Source organism: Equus asinus, chromosome 4, assembly GCF_041296235.1.
Source record: "Equus asinus isolate D_3611 breed Donkey chromosome 4, EquAss-T2T_v2, whole genome shotgun sequence".
In the NCBI taxonomy this organism is placed as follows: Eukaryota; Metazoa; Chordata; class Mammalia; order Perissodactyla; family Equidae; genus Equus; species Equus asinus.
Window position 1 is genome coordinate 15,184,943 of NC_091793.1, and position 12,030 is coordinate 15,196,972.

At 50.8% G+C, this 12,030-nt stretch overlaps 1 long non-coding RNA gene across 1 annotated transcript; it reads right to left on the bottom strand.

The window, feature by feature from the left end:
- Window positions 1–6,278: 6,278 nt before the first annotated feature.
- Window positions 6,279–11,110, bottom strand: LOC123283204 (uncharacterized). Its single transcript, XR_006523794.2, has 3 exons — window positions 10,935–11,110; window positions 9,684–9,943; window positions 6,279–7,006 (listed from the first exon to the last, which is right to left on the bottom strand). It is a non-coding gene; the product is annotated as an uncharacterized lncRNA (long non-coding RNA).
- Window positions 11,111–12,030: the final 920 nt, after the last annotated feature.

The window sequence follows — 12,030 nt, forward strand, 5'->3', positions numbered from 1 at the left end:
GCTCTCAGGGTGAAGGCGCATCCTTTAACCTGCAGCCAGTCCTACATGGTCAAGGCCTTGCCGCTTCATCTGCTCCACACTCCCCCTTTCTGTCGGTGGTGAGCCATTCCAACCACTATTCTGTTCCTACTCGCACCCCACTGTCTCCTGCCTCAGGGCATTTGCGCACACTATGCCTTTGACCTGGAATGTTCTTTTCCCAGTACTGGCCTCCTCAACTTCCCTGATGATGCCCTGCCCCCTCCTGTCGCAGCGCCCACCCAGGGTGAATTGTACCTCTGCATGAGTGACTCCTTGAGTAAATTGGCCTCCCCCATCAGACGGCGGGAGCCCACACGAGGGCCGGAACCCCACCTGTTGAGTTCACTGCAGCTGGGGAGGGCCACCCCCTCTGGGGTAGGCTGCCCTTGGGCTCTCATCTGCATGAGACAAAATATGCAGGAGAGCAGAAGGCAGGGACTAAAGGTCCCGGGCCCTCCATTGGCTGCGGGATGCAGCTAACAGGGTTCTGGGGGAGGGGAGTCTCAGAGCATCCAGCCGTGTCCAGACACCTGCCTGGAGGTAAAGCTTCAAACCCCAGCACTGGCTTCCCCGCTCTGGGCCAGGGGCAGCAGCCTGGTTTCCGGAGCTTTGCAAGCTCTGCGCACCGTGTTGCAGCAAGGGAACGGGCAGCCTCCCGCAGGGACAGGGGACCTCAGAGAAAAGCAGCCCCAGCCTCCGCTGTGGTGAAGCCGAGGATAAGTTACTTGGGACTCAAGGGGACACCTCCTCCCTCATTGCTCTGAGATCACTGTGGATCAAAGGAGCTCACAGCAGGAACCGAGAGCACAGGCTGGAACGGGAAGGCTCCCACCGCTGAGAATTATTTCCTGGCAGCTGTTCCCACAGGAAGGAGCCTTGAGTGGCCAGTGCCGGGGCTCAGACCCCAGGCAGTTTGTTTTTGAGTCTCCTCTACAGCACGGACATCTGAGGAGCTCATGAATAATTCTCAGTGGGAGAATCTAGTCCATGTGACGCAATGTACCGATGAGAACACCCAGGCCCGGGTGACGGAATGAATGGGGCGCGGCCACACAGGGTCCCTGGAAGCACCAGAACCGGAATGAGCTGGCTGAGCCCAGCCTGGCTACCCAAGGTGGTGGGATTCCAGCCAGGCCTGGAGGCTGGGAGATGAGGCCCTCGGCAGGTGCGGGGACCACAGCGTGGGAGCCAGGGGCGGGAGGAGGGGGCAGTGCCTGGTCAGGCGGCGGCCACGGCTGCTTCCCATCCTCAGCTCCCAGCGGCCCTGCTGCTCCTGCCAAGGCTGAAATCATACATGTGCGAGAACTAATGCATTGCCTCTAATTGTAAAAAATTAATTTGAAAGCTCTGCAGTGATGGAAAAATGGTACTCTTTTCCTCAAAGAGCCCAGCTGACGTGTTCCCAACCCCCCACTGAGGTCAGTAACAGCAAACCCAGAGTGACCTCCCTCAAATCTTTCTTGGTCCCCCGTATCTGGGGCGGGTCGGGGGGCGCGGGAGGAGGGTCTGAGCACAGAAGGAGTGTTTCCCTTCACCCCATCCCTCCTGATTCACAGTAAATCTGTGGAACATCCCCCTGCTCGGGACATTTCTCACGCAAACGAGAGAAGCTTCAAGATTGTTCTATCAGATCATTGCCACCTAACAGGGCGCCGAGCATCCATCAGACCCGGCCACGTGCAGCTAGCAGAGTTTCTGCACGCGCACCATCTGGGTTAAGAGCTGTCCAGAGGACACTGATTGCCCCCCGCACACTGTCTTTATTACCCAGAACCAGGCTTTGGGAGGAAAGTGAAGGATTCAGTCACATGCACGGCACTCCCCTCCATTCAGCTGAACATGAGAAATGTCAACTCCCCCTGCTCAATACTGTACCCCCAACCCTGACTCCCCGGCTCTCTGCACTGTCAGTGGAGCCGCCCTGATCTAGGCCTCTCTACAAACATTATAGGAAGCTGGTGTTCCAGGTCCTCTCCTGCCCCGCTCCATTCTCCAACGAGCCTGCTTGTGTCACCACCGGCACCAGCAACCCCACAGCTGCCCTCTCCCTGAAACTGCGAAGGAGCCCTGGGCCTAGAAGCCCACGAGGCCTCCCTGGAGAGCCTGTCTGCCTGCTGGCTGGTCACCTCCCCAGGAGCAGGGACTCCTCGCCGACGGGGCCTGGGACCCTCAGTCCTACCTTCCAGCATCTAGCACGGCCACCTCTCAGATCTCGATCTGAGCACAGGCAGGTGCCGACACCTGAGAGCATCCTATGAATAGTATCTACATTGTGCTTTCTGGGCCACTACAGAGGGTGATTCTAGACGCTTGCATTTGGGGTGGGGGTAGTCCCAGAAGCTACTTAGCTTTGCAGTCATTGGAAGCCAAGCTGCAGCCAACACACAACACAGCAGCCAATGACTGGTGAGGCTCACGTCTCATAGAACGTGACCAATGATAAGCCCCAGAGGCTGCGACCTGGGGCAGTGGGAACATTGAGGCACAGGAAACACCTCCCACAGCGCAGCTCGTTGGGAGCCACGAGGTAGGACACTGAGCTTTACCTGCCAAAATAACATGAGCAGGTTAAACCTCCTGCGCGGCTGTGGAGACCAGAGCAGCACACACATGCTCTGGACGCGTTAGCCCAGGAAGCAGGCGCCTGCACGTCTGCAGAGCAGGCACTGGAGGGCGTAAGCCCTTCACCTTCTGTGCTGCGCAGGGTCAGGGTCAGTAAATATAGGAGGCAGCCGAAGATTCTGGGTGAAAGTGTGAACTGGGGACCTTGTGGAGGATTCAGGGAATTGTCACGATTAGCATCAAGGCTCTGGTCAGCCATGAGAATGCGGCCAATGCACGGTGGTGTCAGAGGGCGTGGGAGAGCAGACAGCACAGGGGATGACCAGGAGGGACTCAGAGTCAGGACAGGGGAGGGAACTAGGACCGAAATGCAGAAACGTTTCTGGAGCCTCATCAATTCCGGAACGTAGACAGATGGCGTCGTTGAGGCTCGCATAAAAATAATTACATCAAGTTGCTGCTAGAAAACTGTATTTAATTCATTCATGAGTGGTTGAGTCACTGAGACAAATCTGTTTGCTGTTGTCTTTATCAAGGCCATGTCAGATGAGCCCTCCTCACTGTTATCAGTCCGTGCGTGGTCCGAGGAGAGCCACCACGGTTCTCTTTCCCCATGTGGGAAGGTCAGAGTTTCAGACTCGCAGAATGGACATAAATGAGGTCAATTCCCACTGCCACACTGCACTTTATTCTGGATTTTCTATAAATTCCTTATGTAGAATACATTTTCAATATTCAGCTTCACTAGGAATTAACGAAATGCAAATTTAAATAACAATTAAAGCAGTTCTTAAATGGCAAGGGAAAGACAGTGGTTTCCCCTCCTCTTTAGACACTAACCAAAGCACAAAGAAAAAACAAAGAGAAACACATCTGCAGGCCTGAGCCTCAATGCGTGAGAAAGGCCACCACATGCAGCAAAGTCACACCAAAGGATGAACAGAGGCCGAGAAAGTTTGCCTGAGGGGGCAGACAGTGGGGGGAAAAGCCAAAACCACAGAGAAAACTCTCTACTCGGATTTCAGACTCGAGGAACAGGACGCATAACAGAGGGATCCATGGGCCGAGTTTGCAGGTACCGGAGCAGGGAGGGCGGGACTGGACCGGGATTCCACCAGGAAGCCATATTTGCAGGAAGCAGTTTCTTCAAGAGCTGGATGAAGGAGAGAGGCTGTGCTGTGAATTAAGTGAAACCAAGGGAGAAGTAAAAGCAAATAACACAACGGCAAACACAAGCTGTGTCTTCAGGAGACCTCACTGGCTTGTAACACACGCCAAATATTGCACCCTGCTTAGGAAAAACTGAAAGTTTAATAGAAGAGTCAGTTCTATAAATAAGAGCTCAAAGCAGAGATGAAAACAAAGAGATGGAACAAAAAGTGACAAGAGTTAAGGAAAAACTAAGAGGAAAACATAAAACCTGAAATATAAAGCCAACCAAATGCAGTGCAAAGACAAGTACAAACACTGATGAGAACACAGTTATAGAAACGAAAGACGGGATGGAGAGAGGCGAGCAACATGAAATGGAAATCCACAAAGGACCAAGGAGGACAAGAGGAAAGAGCAGAATGCGGGAGACAGATGAAGAACACCCAACATACGCAGAATTGGTGTCCCAGAAGACGAGAACAAAGTTAACATAACAGAAAAAAATGTTAATATCATTCAGGAACAATTTTCACAAGGAGGAAGGACTTGTCTACAAATTGAAAGGTACATGTCTCAGGGAAAAAATTGGCAAGAGATGCTAGTAAAGTTGCTGGATTTTAAAGATAAAGAAAGAATTCTTTTGGCAGCCAAGGAAAAATAAATCAAATCACATGAAAGGGAAAACCATTAGTCTGGCCTCAGATGTTACCATGACAACACTCAAGGCCGGAATCCAGAAAATTAATGCCTCCAAAATCCTCAAAAAGGAAATTGTAACCCAAGAGTTTCACAGCCAGCCAATCTGTCTTTCAAACACAAAGACAAAAGACAAATTTGTTTTGAAAATTCAAAATCTAAGAGGAAAATCCTTAAAATGAGTTCATCCCGAAGAAACTATCAGAAGACAACTTTGGCCAACTCAGAGAGAAATGGAGAAAGTGTAACAAAAGAACCTGTGTGAGCGTGTTATTACACTCAACTGTGAAGGAAGATTCAAACAAATGTGGTGTTTGAGTCACTAGAGAAAATATACATGTTAAATACGAGACCAGTCTAAAGATATTTTAACCATCAAAGACCAGGAGAGGAAGGACATGGGCATTCAAGAGGTGGAATAAGGACACGGATTTCCTCTTCCGCCAAAACTGGAGACAAAATATGTTTACATCAGATAAATCAATTACTGGATGTGTAAGTATATATAAAGTAAAAAGGTAAATGCTGAGATCCAGAAAGGAAACCGGTCAAAGCGAGGAGCAGAGGCAGCTGAGATGTACTTGTTCTGTAATTGCTCAGCGTGTGGAGTCAATAAAGGATTGAGTAGAACATGGGAAGGCAGAGCTATAAGATAGCCACTACAAAAAACTTCCAGTCCTTCCAAATAATGGAAACAGAGACAGACAAAACAGAGTATCAGACACGGAGAACCCACAGCGAAAGACGATCTTACGACACAATCATAAGTGGAAAATGTAACAGAACAAGCGTCAAACTCATCCGCACTTCACTATGGGGTTTAACTGGACAAGGAAGGGAAACTCAGCTACGTACAGGCTGCCTCCCGAGGTCACTCCAAACACAGCAACTCAGAGAGGCTGAAGTGGGAGGCGTACAGATAAACGGACAAAGGCAGAAAAAAAAGCAGGGAACACAGTCAACATCAGACAGGGTTTATTTTGGGGTAAAAGGCATTATACAAAACAAAAAAGGCACTTTATAAAGAGAAAGGGTGCAATCCACAAGGAAGTCTGGCAATTATGGATCTGAATGCATCATACGTAAAATTAACACTCACAGAGCAGAAGCTTCGAGAAAACCAGGAGAAGCAGGGCTGCGTTAGATGGGAAATTTTCAGACGTATCTCTTAGTCCATGCCAGATCGAGGTGGAAAAATGAGAAAGAACACAGGAGCTTAAGAATATAATTAACATGGTCCATAGGCTTCAACAGTAGTCTAGTGGTTAAGATTCGGCGCTCTAACCACCCCGGCCCAGGTTCATTTCCTGCTCAGGGAACCACACCACCCATCTGTTGGTTGTCACACTGTGGCGGCTGCACGTTGCTATGATGCTGAAAGCTATGCCACCAGTGTTTCAAATACCAGCAGGGTCACCCATGGTGGGCAGGTTTTAGCGGAGTTTCCAGACTAAGACAGACCAGGAAGAAGGACCTGACCACCCACTTCCCAAAAAATTGGCCATGAAAACCCTACGAACAGCAGCGAAGCATCGTCTGATACAGCAGGAGAAGGTGAGAGGATGGCGCAAAAGACCCCGCCCGCAGGGTTCCACTCTGCTGTCCGCAGGGTCACTAGGAGTTGGAATTGACTCAAGGGCACCAATGACAAAAACAGGCTTCAAGGGGGCTGGAGAACATAGGGATGCATGTGGAATAACTGGTGAGTGCTAACCGCCTTGGCCACACGGAGGGTGGCGCGAAACCCAGAATCCACAGAAGAAAATGAATTTGATTACATACAAGATTATGTTGATCTATATAGAAACGTATATAAACTAAATCAAAAGACAAATTAATTACAAACTGGAGAAAAGGTTTGCAATTTATGTAATAGATGAAGCATTATTTCTTTTAAAAACGGTGGGGGCGGGGGTTTCAGATGAATAAGAACAATAGTACAGAAAACTAATCCAAAGATACAAACCCAGTTTACAGAAAAGGAAATACAGATGGTAGTAAGCATATAAAAAAAATTCAACCTTACACACATGCACACATGCGTCTCAAATTAAAATTGCAATGAGATACCATTGCAGTTGAATATTGTCATTTTCAGTTGGATGCTATCAGATTTTGACAAAATGTTGACAAGCGCTGTGCTTCGGAGATAGAGCCGCGGGCACTCGTATGAAATGCTGATACGTGTGAGTCAGGGTTTGCCCAGGAAAATGGAAAACACTCCAGGTGCTTCAATCAAGAGGGGATTTAATGCAGGCAATTACAAGCTTACAAAGCTGTCAGGAAGAGTAAAGGCCAGGGAAGCTTCTGGAACGTTCAGGAATCCCAGGAGAGCAGAGCTGCAGGGAAACACCACTGTGGATCTCAGCTGTGTGTGCACAGGATTTACAGGAGGCCATACATGAAAGCCGCTGGCAGGACTCTCCCCAGCCTTTCTCGAAGCCCACATCTCACACCGTCGCCAGACATCAACGTCTCCTTCTGTTGGGCTTCCGAATTCCATCCCAGTGGCCCTCGCCGGCAGAAACCCTGCTGGCACAGGATTTGGAGGAATGTAGTTCCCAAGCTCTGCCCCCTGCAATACAGAGGGGCCCCAGCAGGGAGAAGGGAGAGTGAGACAACACCAACAGACAATCCGGAAAAGTGCACCAAGTGGGACCATCTCTCTGGGCGACAACATCCATCAAATTTGCCCTTTGACCCTATAATTACACTGCCACGAACTTACCCTACAGGTATTCTAGCATATGTGCAAAATGACACATGCACCAGGATACTCTTTACAGCACTTTTTGTGATATCAAAAGATTGGAATACCATAAAAGCCCATTAATCCAGGACTGGGAAAATCCACTGTGGTGCATTTCCGTAATGGAATGGTAGGCATCCGTTGACAACAATAAGGTAGATCTACACGACAGCTCCGGTTGCATCGCCAGGACATATTGTCAAGTAAATGAAGCAAAAGGGTGTGTGCAATGTGCTACCATTTGTGTGAAGAGTACACAGTTGTGTAAAAAATTAAAATAACCATGTATAAATCAGCTCGTTTATGCGTGGATTTACTTTCCAAGATTCACAAGCAGGTGTCGTCACCCCTGGGGAAAACTGGGGACAGGGCTGGTCAGGAGGGACGCCTACTCTATGCGCTGTTTGCTTCCCCATGTATTGCCTAATCTCAAATACTAAATTGTATCAGCTGAGGTTTAATCAGAGCAGTAGAATCAATGCATACAGAGACAGAGACGGAGGAGGAGAGAGAGGAAGAGATGGAGATGGGAATGGCATTAGAGATGGAGATCGTGATGGCGACGGAGAAGGGGGAGGAAGGGGAGGAGGACGAGGAGGAGAAGATGGAAATGGAGAGAACGATGCGGATGGAGATGGGTTTGTTACAGGGATTTGCCCTTACACAGTTGTGGGACCTGGTTAAACAATCTCCCAAGAAAGCTTGAAGTCCACTGGGCAGACAGTAGAAGGGAAGATGGCTTTACAATGGGGGATCCAGAATAAGCTGGAGCCCATAAGGACGGACTGAACCCACGTCTTCTGGTCGCCCCTGACCTTGGCGGTGTGCGTGTCCTCAGACACTGGGCCCTTCATCACGGACTTGAACACACACGTCTGGAAGAGGACCCAGGGGAACGAGGCACAATCTCAAGCCTGCCCTACAGTCCTGAGACGGGCTGGTAGATAAGGGACAATGTGCGTGAGCCACCAACAGCTGCCGCTTCACGTCTCCCTCCACGGCTCACATAAGACCCCTCCTGGGGCGGCCCTGACAGGAGACCATAGGGAAGGGAATTCTGGGAAGTGTAACTCACCTGGCCAAGCTGACACATCACAAAAGCATCACACTTTCAAAAAGAATAATGTGATCACATTTTATATCCACTTTAAAAATACTGAGAAGTGAGTCTTAATCCTGGCAAGAGTTCAATAAAATCGATGTAGTCTGGTGTTGTTGGTGACAGCATAAATTGGTGCAGACTTATGAGCAGCAATTTGGGTACACAAGTCAAGAAGCATGGGAGCCCTCGCACCACTTCTGAGACCTGGACAAAAAATCACCTTAGTCCAAAATGAGACTGGGGTGGAGAGAAGCTCCATCGCCCCATTGCAACGTCATCTCCACAAACAACAATTAGAAGCAAACTAAACATCAAAAACAATGACCTGATGTGTATAGTCTTACTGTTCACAGCTATCATGCATTTTAATTTTGCAAGCTCTAACAACATGAAAAATGCTTGCAATCTTAGGTGCAATAAAGCAGGATGCCAAAATGCCTGTACACTCTGTGTCAATGTAGTAAGACGAGTTACATGAGCCGACGGCCAGCTTGCAACACCCCATGGAGACAGCCCTCCAAGGCCGAGGAGCCCTGACAGCTTCCCAAATGTCAGACCTTTTCCAGGAAGCAGATGCCTGTGGCTGCCATGCATCGACCCCTTCTCTACGTGAAATGCTTCACACGTGCTATCGATAAAGCTACCAGCAGCCCAGCAAGCCAGGCGCCATGATTCCTACTTCAGCCTTGAGAGAAGGAGGTTGAGTCAGTTAAGCCACACAGCCAGTTTCACAACTCTCACGTGGCGGACACAGGGCTCCAGGCCCACACCCTCCTGCTGCACCAGCCACAGCTTTCTCAGTCCTCCTGGGTATCTAAAGCAGAGGAAGCAGGTGCCTGCTGACTCCTTTGGTCAGATGAATGTTCCATCCCATTCAAGGTAGGGGTCTCTATTCCCTTACTCTGTCCATTCGTATTCCGTGGAAGTAATTTCCAAATGGATTTCAGAGCCTTACTCCCAGGTGCTGGGTCCCAGCAGGGTGGACCTGCTCCCAGCTCGGCTCCTAAGTGATTCAGATTTATTCTAGAATGGAACTGGCTACGGGAAGAGCAGAGCCTACAGCAGAGGCTGTGGAAGGACGGCACTCCAGGAGGAGGCGGATTACCTGCCAGCTTAGAAAGAGTTCAGCACATTTTCCCTTCCCTCGGGAGAATCCGGCCTGGGTATCAGGCAATGGAGGCATTTATCACATTTCCTATTTGACTGGTGCCCCTGAGTTATCTCAGAGCTGAGGAGCGATCTCGGGACAGGAGGTGGGCATTCCCGGTTCCTGGCCATGGTTCCACCAAACACTGTCGAGATCCTAACTTGGTCCCTTAGGAAGAATTCAACCCTGGTCACACGGGTCTGGGAATCTATTTTAAGGGAATATCAGAGAAGGGCATCAAGGTTAATACTCACAGGCGTTCCCTGCAGCCTTATTACCACGGAAAAACGAAGCAGGGCAGGTTGCTGAATAAACAATGGTGCAGACGGGGATGGACTGTCACTGAGGCAGCAGCACTCGCCTGCCGGACTTTCCCATCAGGGTGCTTGGTCTCAGTCACAGGAACCCCTCAGGGACCCCGGTGGGAAGCGGTGCAAAGCCAGGGAGCCCGTGGACTCAGTTCCTCACTCGTCCAGTTACAAGTGGTCCCTGAGCGCCCTTGTGTGCCAGACATCTGCCGGGGTGTGAGATGACGTGTTGGCTTTCTCAGAACGAGGCGAGCGTGGGCTGTGCCCCAGGAGAGAGAACCATGCCAGGATGGCTCAGAGGAGCCGGTCCGTTCTCTCAACCCTTCACTCTCTCCCACTCCCCCTACTCTTCGACACACCACCCAGCCCTCCCTCACTGCCCACCCCACCTCCAGAAGCCATTCCTGGGCACCCCTTCTCTCCACTCCTGTCTCCCCTCCCCCTTGTCCTTGGAGCATGGCATCAATGCCCACCGCCACCGTAGCCATGCCCTCAGCCTCCGCAGACCGCCCCCGCTTCCTGCTTATCTACCAGGACCAGGACGGAGCCACAGCCCTCAGTCCTCTCCTCTCTTCTTGGCTCTATCCCCTTTGCCCACAAACGTCCTTACGTGACCCCTGCCCTCCCAGCCAGCCTTCCCACTCCCCATTCAGGGAGGTTCATTTTATGTGGCAGCCTGGCCAGGCTAAGAAGACCAGAAATTTGGTCAAACAGCTGTCTAGACATGGCCGTGAAGGTATTTTATAGATGTGGTTAACAGTCACAATCAGCTGACCTTGAGTTAAGTGGATTACCCTCCATAATGTGGATGGGCCTCATCCAACCAGTTGAAGGCTTTAAGAGAAAAAAGACTGAGATCCCCAAGGAAGAGGGAATCATGCCTGCAGAGTCTTCAGATCCAAGACACTGCAACGCCGGCTCTTCCCTGGTCTCCAGTCCGCCAGCCTGCCCTGCCCATCGCAGACTTGCCGGCCCCCACAATCACGTGAGCCGAGGCCTGAAACTCAATGTCTCTCTCTCCCTCTCCTCTCTTCCTTCTCTCCCCCCACCCCTATATAAGTGTGGGTGTATATCTCTGTGTGTATATACTCACATAGACATATATACGCGTAAAATCTCCAATGGTCTGGTCCTCTGGGGAGCCCCGGCTGACACCCATCCTAACCCAGCACCCTCGGCTCCTTCCCCAGGACTCACTACAAAGTCACCGCAGACCTCCGTGTGGCCGCATCCACGGACACCTGTCCGGGCTCATCTTGCAGGATCTGGTACAGCCCTGGCCCTGCTGACCGCTTGGTCCTCCCGTCACCGGTTGCCTCTCTGCCAGGGGCTTCTCTGCCTTTCGAACTTGCGAACGGCTTCCTTTGAGCTCCCCTGGGTGCTGTGGTTCCTAGGGCTCCATCCTCACGCCTGTGGCTCCTCCCTCTGTGCATGTCCTCAGGAAGGACTCCTGACAAGCCTGTGCTCATAACCCTAATGACTGCTGGGGGCTGACTCACTCGGGTCTCAAGACAAGCGTATGAAGCAAGAACAACCATCCCAATTTGACACGTGGGGAAACTCCTCAGGCCTGAGCTCCCTCCCCAGCGCCGTCTCCTGGGTTCCACTGTTCACCACGCATCCTGCCCAGCTCGCCCCCAGGACCCCAAAACCACCACCTCCCGGGGTCTTGGCCCCACCAATCCAACACCACCTTCCTTGCAGCCCCCCAGGCCAGGACCCTGTCGTCCCGAGCAGCCCCCGAGGCCAGGACCCTGTCGTCCCGAGCAGCCCCCTTCCATACCCGGCAGCCCTCGGTCACCATGTGTGACCCCGATCTGTCCAAGAAACCATTTGGCGTCCCTGTCCCCAGTCTAGACGGGCACCTGCAGGGCCCCTGGGACTGAGGCCAGGATGTAGAAACAAGGGTGCTGGGCTGATGACTGCTGGAGATTGTTTAATCATCAGATAGCTTTTCTTACTCAAACATAAGGAGATCGTGTATGAAACAGTTTCACTTTAGTTTAAAATTCTTATTTTCAAATCTCACCTTGAAAAAGTTTTCATTATCAGACTGAATGCAGGATTTGTTGAAAAAAAAAAATTGCTAGCATCTCACTTCTGGGATTTCTCTTTTACACCAATCGATAAATTGTTTCTGGTGGCTTTAAGGTGGATTTGCCAACTAACCAAGTCAGGTCAGGGCTGATCTAGCTTCTTGGGAGGGAGGGGTTTTCCACACAGAAGTTTAGGAAAGTGACAGAGGTCTGCAAGCCCTGGTGGTCTGGGGTCCCAACAAAGGCCTGGATGAGGC